Source organism: Plecotus auritus, assembly GCF_963455305.1.
Source record: "Plecotus auritus genome assembly, chromosome: 12".
In the NCBI taxonomy this organism is placed as follows: domain Eukaryota; kingdom Metazoa; phylum Chordata; class Mammalia; order Chiroptera; family Vespertilionidae; genus Plecotus; species Plecotus auritus.
This window is the reverse complement of record NC_137778.1, coordinates 7,463,942-7,472,933: the sequence shown is the minus strand read 5'-3', so window position 1 is coordinate 7,472,933 and position 8,992 is coordinate 7,463,942. Positions and strand designations below refer to the sequence as shown.

At 53.4% G+C, this 8,992-nt stretch overlaps 1 protein-coding gene across 1 annotated transcript in view; it reads left to right on the top strand.

Annotated features, from left to right (window-relative positions):
• The first annotated feature begins 2,302 nt into the window (after nucleotides 1-2,302).
• Nucleotides 2,303-8,992, top strand: part of CD48 (CD48 molecule) — a 67,776-nt gene continuing 61,086 nt past the window's right edge. The window contains exon 1 of the mRNA XM_080648291.1: nucleotides 2,303-2,565. The gene's annotated coding sequence lies outside the window, so the exon portion shown is untranslated. The remainder of the gene's footprint in view (nucleotides 2,566-8,992) is intronic.

The following is an 8,992-nucleotide window of genomic DNA, read 5'->3' as shown; positions in this document are numbered from 1 at the left end:
GGTGATGGATATTAACCAGACTTACTGTGGTGATCATTTCACAATGTATACAAATACCGTGCACCTCAGTTAAAACATCAATAAGTCTGTCCTCTCCTGTTACAGCTGAGGAAGCCGAGGCACCGAGCAGTGAGGTGACTGGCCTCGGTCACTGTCCTGCCCAGGATTTGCACCAGGCACCAGGCCTGCCTCTGGGCCGTGTTTTCACCACGCTTCTCGGCTGCCTCTCCAGCGTCAAGGGCTCTGCGGCGTGGAGAGAGCTTTTGCTCAGGATGGGAGACTCCAGTACTGAACAGAGCCGTTCACTTTGACTCTAAGCTTAAATTCCTATTCCTTCATTTCAAAGTGGCCTCCACGTTGAGCTTGGTGCAAATCTTTGTTGCCCGAATGTTCAAATACAGAGTCTGTACCCTGGAGTACTAGTAGGCTCCCCTTCCCCAAGCCAGAGCACTGCCCCTGTGAGAATGAGGAAGCCAGCAAAACTCACAGCATTAGGCAAGTGAGGTGGTTGAATACAATCTAGAGTTTGGTAGAGTTTTAATTAAATGCTCAAGACATTAAGTCATTATACTTTTAGCACGTTTCAGAAAACCCCTTCGACTCTGTGGTTTAACAAGCCCAGCCGGTGTGGCTCATGGTTGAGTGTCGACCCATGAACCAAGAGATCATCGTTCAATACCAGGTCAGGGCACATGCCTGGGTCGTGGGTAAGGGGTATGGGGGAAGCAGCCAACCAGTGATTCTCTCATCATTGATGCTTCAATCCCTCTCTTCCTCTCCCTTCCTCTCTCTGAAATCAATAAAAACATATTTTTTAAAAAGTTTCTGAAATGCAAAAAAAACCCCACCCTCATGAAAACAAACAAACAGAAACAAAACATCTGTTGTGCTTACCCCCCACGACTGCTGTGAGCAGGGATTGGGGGGACAGTCTGAGGGGACTTTGTAAGCTTTCTTGGGCACCACAGCACAAGGGGCCGTGGTTGTGTGTCTGCTCGGGGCTGTGCCTGCTTCCGGCCCGGCGGCTCCAGGTCGCAGCGGTGGGGAGCAGGCTGTGTGCTTTCTTGGAGCTGTGCCTGAACTGGGTGTCCCCGGGAAGACCTGCTTGGGGACTTCCCGACTCTCTCAGGGGGTTGTGTAGAGAGTGTGTGTGTGGGGGGGTAAAGGCTGGGAGGGGGCCACTGGGGAGAAGAAGGCCTCACACAGCCTCTTCTCCATTCACCCGCCCCCAAATCTCCCGGCTCCTTGGGAGCCCTCAGGCCTCCAGGCTAGAAACACTGTGGGGTGCCGGGGGCAGACCACTCTGCAGGGTGTCCTCCCTTTCCCCTTTCCTCAGCTTCCACGCTCTGCCCCGAGTGGACACTTGAAAAGGGACCAGAGGGATCTGGGACACTGACCTGAGGGAGGGCCCGGGAGGGGAGGGACACAGCAGGCCTGGTTCAGACATTCACAGGAAACAGCCCCTGTCACCCTGCTTGTGAAGTTCCTCTCCAGCAGCCATGGGCTCTGACGGTAATCCACCTAGACTGTCTCGTCATCAGCCCGGCCGGCGTGGCTCAGTGGGTGAGCGTCAGCCTATGAACCAGGAGGTCACGGCTCCATTCCCGGTCAGGGCACAGGCCTGGGTAGCGGGTGCCATCCCCAGTGTGGGGTGTGCAGGGGGCAGCCTATCAGTGATTCTCTCCCATCATTGATGTTTCTATCTCTCTCTCCCTTCCTCTCTGAAATCAATAAAAATATAGTAAAAAAAAAAAAAAAAAAAAAAAAAAAGACTTGTCATTAGCCCTAGTCACACCACAGTTACAAAGATGAGATCTTTATTTATTTATTTATTTATTTAATATATTTTATTGATTTTTTTGCAGAGAGGAAGGGAGAGGGATAGAGAGTTAGAAACATCAATGAGAGAGAAACATCGATCAGCTGCCTCCTGCACACCTCCTATTGGGGATGTGCCCGCAACCAAGGTACATGCCCTTGACCGGAATCGAACCTGGGACCCCTCAGTCCACAGGCTGACACTCTATCCACTGAGCCAAATTGGTCAGGGAGAGATGAATCTTTAAATTGAAGCTTATGAAACCCACCTCACTCTCATGATAACAAAAGTTGCAATTTACCAAGACCCCCACATGCTGGGCAAGGCGGCAGACATCTTACACATTTCAAGTCTAATCCTCCCAACAGCCTAGGGGTGGCCGTGCCCCAACTGACAGGTGCGGGAACTGAGGTCCTACGAGGGGAAGTCACATGGCTGACATCACACTCGGGAAGCGTTGGGACAGGCTGGCACCCAGGTCCCGGACTGGAAGCCTGAGGGAGGGCGTGTGGGTGAGGAGTGAGGTGCAGTGTCCTCCAATCCTGAAGAACGGAGTCTCCGTGAAGGTGAGTGGTGAACACCCTCCGGAGAAGAATGTCACCAAATAAAGTGGCAGCCCTGTGACTTATTTGGGCATCTGGCTCTCTGGAGAGACACGGTGTCAGAGAAGGGCTCAGAGGAATGGCAAGAATTCGTGGCGGATCCAGCGCAGCCCGGCCAGGCAGCTGTTTCCAGAGGCAGCCGTTGTAAGTACCCCTGGCTAAGGACGGGGCGCTGCCACTGCCCCAGATGCAAGGGCTCCCCGTGATTGCACGTTGTCATGAGCGCATGGTGTCTTACGCTCCTCCCAGAGCTTCTGGGTTGTTCTGGGATTAGCTCAGGTGGCCGATGAGGAGGCTGAGGCGTGAGGACTCTGCCAGGGACACTGTCAGCCCAGAACGCCTTTCCCTGAGGCTCCCTGGCAGGTCACCACCCCCTGTCCACTCTGACAGATGCGCGTCCTCCCGGCTGGGCTCGCTCCCTTCGCTGGGGGCCGCCTGGGTGAACAGGGGTGGCTCCAGCAGAACCCCACCACCAGCCTTAGTGACAAGTCACAGTCCCTCTAAACAAATAGGTTGGCATTCTGTTTGCCCATCTGCCTGCAGGGTGTTTGGTTCCTGCGAGCCAGGTCTCCAGATGTCACCAACTCTGGTGACCTGAGAAATAAAAACAAAAACAAGTCCCAGACCCGTTGAGCAATGACGGGCTGTTATTGTCACCAATGTTCTGCCTGCGGGAGTTGGGGCGGTGAGGGGCACAGGCTCCCTAAAGACCCAGTGCAGCCTTGGGCTGTAGAATCCGAGATCCTTGCTGTGTGTCCTGGGGTAAGTTACTTAACTTCTCTGAGCTTCGTTGTCTAATTTATCTCACAGAACAAAGGTATGTGAAATCACTGTAAGTTAAAGTGCTCTGTGGTCTTTTCCGGAATGAGCTCAGCCACTATTGGTGCCACTGTGCGTGCCTGCCCGGCCCACGGGTCCTGGGTCACTTCAGGGCAAAAAGTAGAGGGAGGCCTTGCTCCTGTCATCGGCCAGACAGCTCCTCTGCTTCCTCCGTGTCTGGAAGGCAGGCCCCGTACCCAGCCCTCTGGACCCCTGTCCCCGGGCAGGAAGCTTCTTCAGGCCTTGTCACTCCTAAGCTCCTTGTCTGTACCCCCAAGATGGGAGGAAGGTCACATGGTGGCCCTTCAGTGTTTAAAAGGGGGGCTCTGGGCTGTCAGGAAGCAAGAGGAGAGCCACCGACTGGGCGGGAGGAAGGGCCCCGCATTTGGTCTACCTCCCAGTTTGAGTTCATTCTCTGCCAGTATGGCTGCAGACCCCTCTCCACCAGCCTGAACCATCCTAGTTGCAATAGCATCTCTGTTGTGGTTTCCCAAGGGGAGGTCAGCATCCCCCCCTCATCCCCCCCAAGACCAGGGACTGGGGTAGAAGCCATGCTTTCCTACCTGCCCCCATCAGGCTGACCCCCAGCCGGGCAGGATCCATTCTTGGGGCTCAGCAGGCGACAGAGCCCAGGCTGGCTGATCTGATGAGCAATTACTTGCCTCTGGGTAAGACAGTGATCTCGCTAAGCTCTTGTTTTGCCTTCTTGTCTAAGAACCTAAAGGCTGTTTTGCAACCTTTTGGCCCCTTTCCTCTGGCCAGAGAAGTGAGCACGACTCCCTGTGCCCCGACCCCCTCTGACCTGGAGGACAGGAGCACAGGGAGGGGTCGCTGCAGGGCATGGGGCAGGGCTGACTCCAGGGGCCATCTTGGGAGGCCACCCAGGCGGATCCTCCCCATGGCAGGGCCTACAGAGCAACTCCTTCCTGGGCTAAACACGGGTGAGTGGTTCTGGACCCTCCCCCGCCCCAGCAGCGCCCTCAGCAAGCACAGGACAGGCCTGGCTGCTGCAGGAGAAGCCCTCCCACCATTGCGGACAAAGCCCAGAGACAGACACAGGCGTTCCTTGCAAGGAGAGGGCTCACACGCCCTTTGGCCTCAAGTACTTCCACCTCCCCCCGTCCCTCCCCCCGCCCCCCCACAGGAAGTCAGATGGTGAGAAATAGTGACTGGCTTTAAATAATCACAACCGACTATTTTAGGCCTCTGGGGACAGGGTATATTTTCTGAGCTGCAAGAAACACACCTTGCATGAAGCAACACCTGTTGAGGCCCCGACTTCCTCAACCGCCAGCCCTGCTCCCAGGCGGGGCAGCTGGGAGACAAGACGGAGGCCTGCCTCCCCCTGCTGGCGAGCCTGAGGACCACACCACCTCTAGACTGGATCCTCTGGAGAGACAGATGAGCAGGAACACTGCTTGTCTCCCTCCCTCTCCCTTCTCCCAGGGAACCAGAGAGCTTTACTGCAGCGAGAAAGAGACTTCTGTCTCCCAGAGGCAGGATTCCCCTCCCTGTGGGGCGGAAGGAAAGATGAGGCTCAGTGAGTGTGTGACTCCCCCAGACTCACCCAGGAAGTGGGAGCCTCCTTCACTGCAGAACCCAGAAGAGGCAGACGTGCCCTCTGACTCAGCAGGAGCACCGCTCCCACAGGGGCCCTCCTGTGTCCTCTTATCTCCACGGGCCAAGGCCTGCTCCTTACCGTGTTCCCCATCTCTGTCTGCTGGGCCACTCCATGAGCATCTGGGCTAAACCAAGTGCCGACATTCAACAGATATGCAGCCAGAGAGATGCAGCGGGGCAAGGTGGTCTACGTGCCTCGTGGGTTGGGGGTCCTGGTATTGGAACCGGGGGTCTACGAGAAGGGGCTTGCAATGCCTCTCCCAAGGCGGGTTCCCACTCACGGGGGAGAAAAGCCAGATGACTTTACCAAGAAGTCACATTGCTGCCCCAAGCAGGGAGCAGCGCCGAGGGTACAGCTGGAGGGTAAGTGGCCCCAAGGGTGAAGGTTGGAGGACTCCCGGAGCTGAGGCCACGCTGGGGAGCTCTGTCAGGGAGCAGGTCCCCTGGCCTACATCATGGCTTCCTTATGGGGACGCTCCTGTGTCATGCTTCCCTCCATGCTCAGCATCTTCCGGATTATAGGGGCGCTTGCCTGTGCTTCTTGGAGGGGCCCCTCTTCCTCTCTCCCGGAGAACATGCGGGTTGAAACAGTGTCGTGTCCGGCTTTCCTCGGACCCTGACTGCCTCGGTCTCAGTTCTGCTGGACACCCCTGGGCTCCAGCCGAAGCGAGTCCTGGTGACTGACTGCAGCTCACAAAGGAGCTGTTTCTTCCCAGAGTTGTTGGCCAGGGAGGTCTCCCACCCCGACTGGGCCCAGGCTCTCTGCCCTCCAGGCCAGGGCAATAGGAGAAGGAATGTGTGGGGAACTCCCACGCCCCCCGCAGTCCTGCGCTCGTCATAGCACCTCTCCAGCCTCTGGGCATCTTGCTGGCTGATTTGGTGGTAACTGCTGGAATTAGTGGCCCTCGGTCCCCAAAGCTCCGTCTCCTCACTGAGGAGAGGGCTTCCTTCATGGTGCCCCTCCTCGCTAATTCCCCTGTGTCAGCAAGACCCCTGAGCAGCAAGTGCCATCACTGGGCAGTGGGTAAATACCTCCTAAAGGGAAACCCCTACTTACTGAAAAATGATGATTATAGGACAAGGATCTGGAGCCAGGCGGACCAGGCTCTGAATCCTAGTTCAACCCGTTCCTCTCTGTGTTGCCTTGGGCAATCTGCATAACCTCTCTGAGTCTGTTTCCCAAGCTGCCAGTGGGATAATGGTTTGTACGGCAAGGGGTTATGCAGGACTGAAAGGAGATAACACAGTGACTCCAAGTGGTTTAAATATTGGGTCAAGGACAAGTGGAGCTAAAGGTAGTATAGTATAGCTTACTGGAGTATTAATACTACTAGAAAAGTTCAGGGAAATGTATTTTGAGGTAAACTACCAAAATGTGAACTCTGGATTTTATTTTATTTTTTAAATAAATATTTTTATTGATTTCCGAGAGGGAAGGAGAGGAAGAGAGTTAGAAACATCAATGATGAGAGAGAATCATTGATCGGCTGCCTCCTGCACACCCCCCTTACTGGGGATCGAGCCCGCAACCTGGGCATGTGCCCTGACCAGGAATCGAACCCTGACCTCCCGGTTCATAGGTCGATGCTCAAACACTGAGCCACGCCGGCCGAGCGTGGGTTTAAATTTTAAAAGAGGAAAGAAAAACTGAAAGGAATGTTTTTACTTGCTTTGGGTTGTACTCTAACCTTGAGGGTCAGGGGTTACCTGGTTAAGAGTCTGCCTTTGGGAGTATTTCCATAGAAGAGTCTGCAAGTGATGTGTGTGAGCAGCCAGCTCCTGCCGGATGCACAGTGGAGTGGTCAGGACTCATCTGTAATTGTTCCCTGATGAGTCTTGGCTCTCCTGGGCTTCAACCACCAGCACTAGGATCAGAATCAGGCCTGGCACGCCAGTGAGGGGCCAGGGCAGAGGTCCTCTTTTGCAAAATTACTAGGAGCATCAGAAAGGTGGGCGGGAAGAGTCTCTTTTCACATTCCAGGGTGATAGGCCTGGGGGAAGATAAGTCAGCCTGTTCCATGCATCAATGCTTCTGTTTGTATTTTGTGCATCCATTTATTTTGTTTATTAGATTCCACTGATAAATGAGATCTTTCTCTTTCGCTTACTGGCTTATTTCCCTTAGCATAATTATCCAGGCCCATCCCTGCTGTTGCAAAAGGTAAGATCTCCCTTTTTTATGGCCAAGTAGTATTCCATTATGTAAATGTACCAATCATCTACTTTTTTATCCCCTCATCTACTAATGGGCACTTGGGCTGTTTTCAAATCTTGGCTATTGTAAACAATGCTGCTCTGAACATAGGAGTGCATATATTCTGTCCGCATAACTGAAAACTGTAGAGAATGTTTATGAGTTTATTTGAGCCAAGCTGACAATGATTGCTGGAAAGCAAAACCTCAACAGACTGAGAAAATGTTCCAGAAAATGGCAGTTCAGCACCCTGCTTTATACATCGCCATCAAAAGAGCAAACCGAAGCGGGTTACTGGTGATCTCTGGCTCTGCTCTGAGGTGCCTGTGCTTTGAGGGGTCCAGAAAAAAGGGAAATTACTTTGTTTCTGCGAAGGCATGTTTATCAGGTATGTTATTCCAGAAGCAAAAAGACAACAGTCTTCGTTAAGGTGAAGATTGGCCTTTGTCAGGGGAGATTCTGGCGGAGGACATGGCCACCTGCCATAAACTGCTTTCAGTCCAAAAGTTTTAATTTGAGATCATCCTCTGTGGTTACTCTCGGTCCCTGAGGCCTCCCCAGAGCTTGTCAAATTTAGCACGCGGCCCCTTTTTGTCCATAATGTTTTGCATTAGTGTTTTGTGAAACACTATATTCCCAGAAGTGGGCTCACTGGGCCAAAAGGCAGTTCCATTTTTTACTTTTTGAGGAAACTTGGCACCGTTCTCCACAGTGGCTGCACCAGTCTGCATTCCCACCAGCGGTGCACGAGGGTTCCCTTTTCTCCACCTCCTCCAGGCACACTTCTGAGTTTCCATCCAGCTAAACCCAGCCTTCCACCTGGCTTCTCTGTCCTTGTGCGCTTTGACCCCCACGTCCTGTGGGTCCGTGGCTGACGTCCTGGGTGTTGGGAATCTGTGGCCAGGCCTCCTGGCACTGCCACGGAAATAGTTCACGAGGGGCCAATGGCACGAGAGCAGAGGGCATGACTGGCCAACACCAGTGTGAGCTCAGCACAGTACCAGGCACACAGTAAGGAGTCAGTTAATGCATCTGTTTCTGGCTGCTATGTCTGCTTCTGCTGTTCGTACACGTTTGCCTCTTGACAACCAGACCCTTGAACTAATCCTGACCTCCAAGCCCTGGGGTGAAGCCGTCATTCCTTTGTGTGACACTGCACTTGTATTTCAGCAGAGACACTTCCCAGCTCCTTGCTTGGGTTTGGCCGGTAAGTTCGCAGTCACATGTCCAGGAAGACATAATGACATCTTCTGGGTTGGAGGGGACTTCTCAGCAGGGGGTAGAAGTAGGAACTCTTGAATCTGAAGGAGCATAACGTGTTATCGAGGAAATTGGGGTGTCCTCTTCCCCACCTGGTGCTGGGGGTAGGGTCCTTACGATATCTCAAGAAAAAGAATTTTCTGAGACTTGCATGGGAGGACGAGTGATTTTTATTTGTGTGGAATTACATCCCTGGGCTTCTAAGGTCCCATTGCCTTCCTAGAGGAAGTGCAGCTGGAGTTTCAGTGAAGCTAAATCAGAACTGGGGTCCAGGGTTTCCGTTCCATGTTGTAGCCGGTCCCGCTCAGCATCAGGCTAGTGAAAGTCCATTAGTCCATTGTGTGTGGGGTCCACATGGCCATGGCAAATGCAGGAAGCAGGAGCGGGAGAGCCCCACAAGTCAGGAGTCAAGAGCAACCAGGAGAGCGAACTTCTTTGTTCAGGGGAATAAACATCCCAAGTTTCATGCCCTTGCAGTGGCCACACCTATTCTGGCCAGTGGGCTAGTCTGAGGTGTGACTGACAGCAAGCACTTTCCTTTTGTCACCCTCAGTTTACTGAGCATGTGTCTATTCTCCTCTCTGTCCAATCTGCAGGAATAGGCCGGTGGCTCCCTGCGAGTGCAAAGCTTTAGCGTTCTGGTGAAACTGCCCAAATGACATTTCCGTAATATTTGGC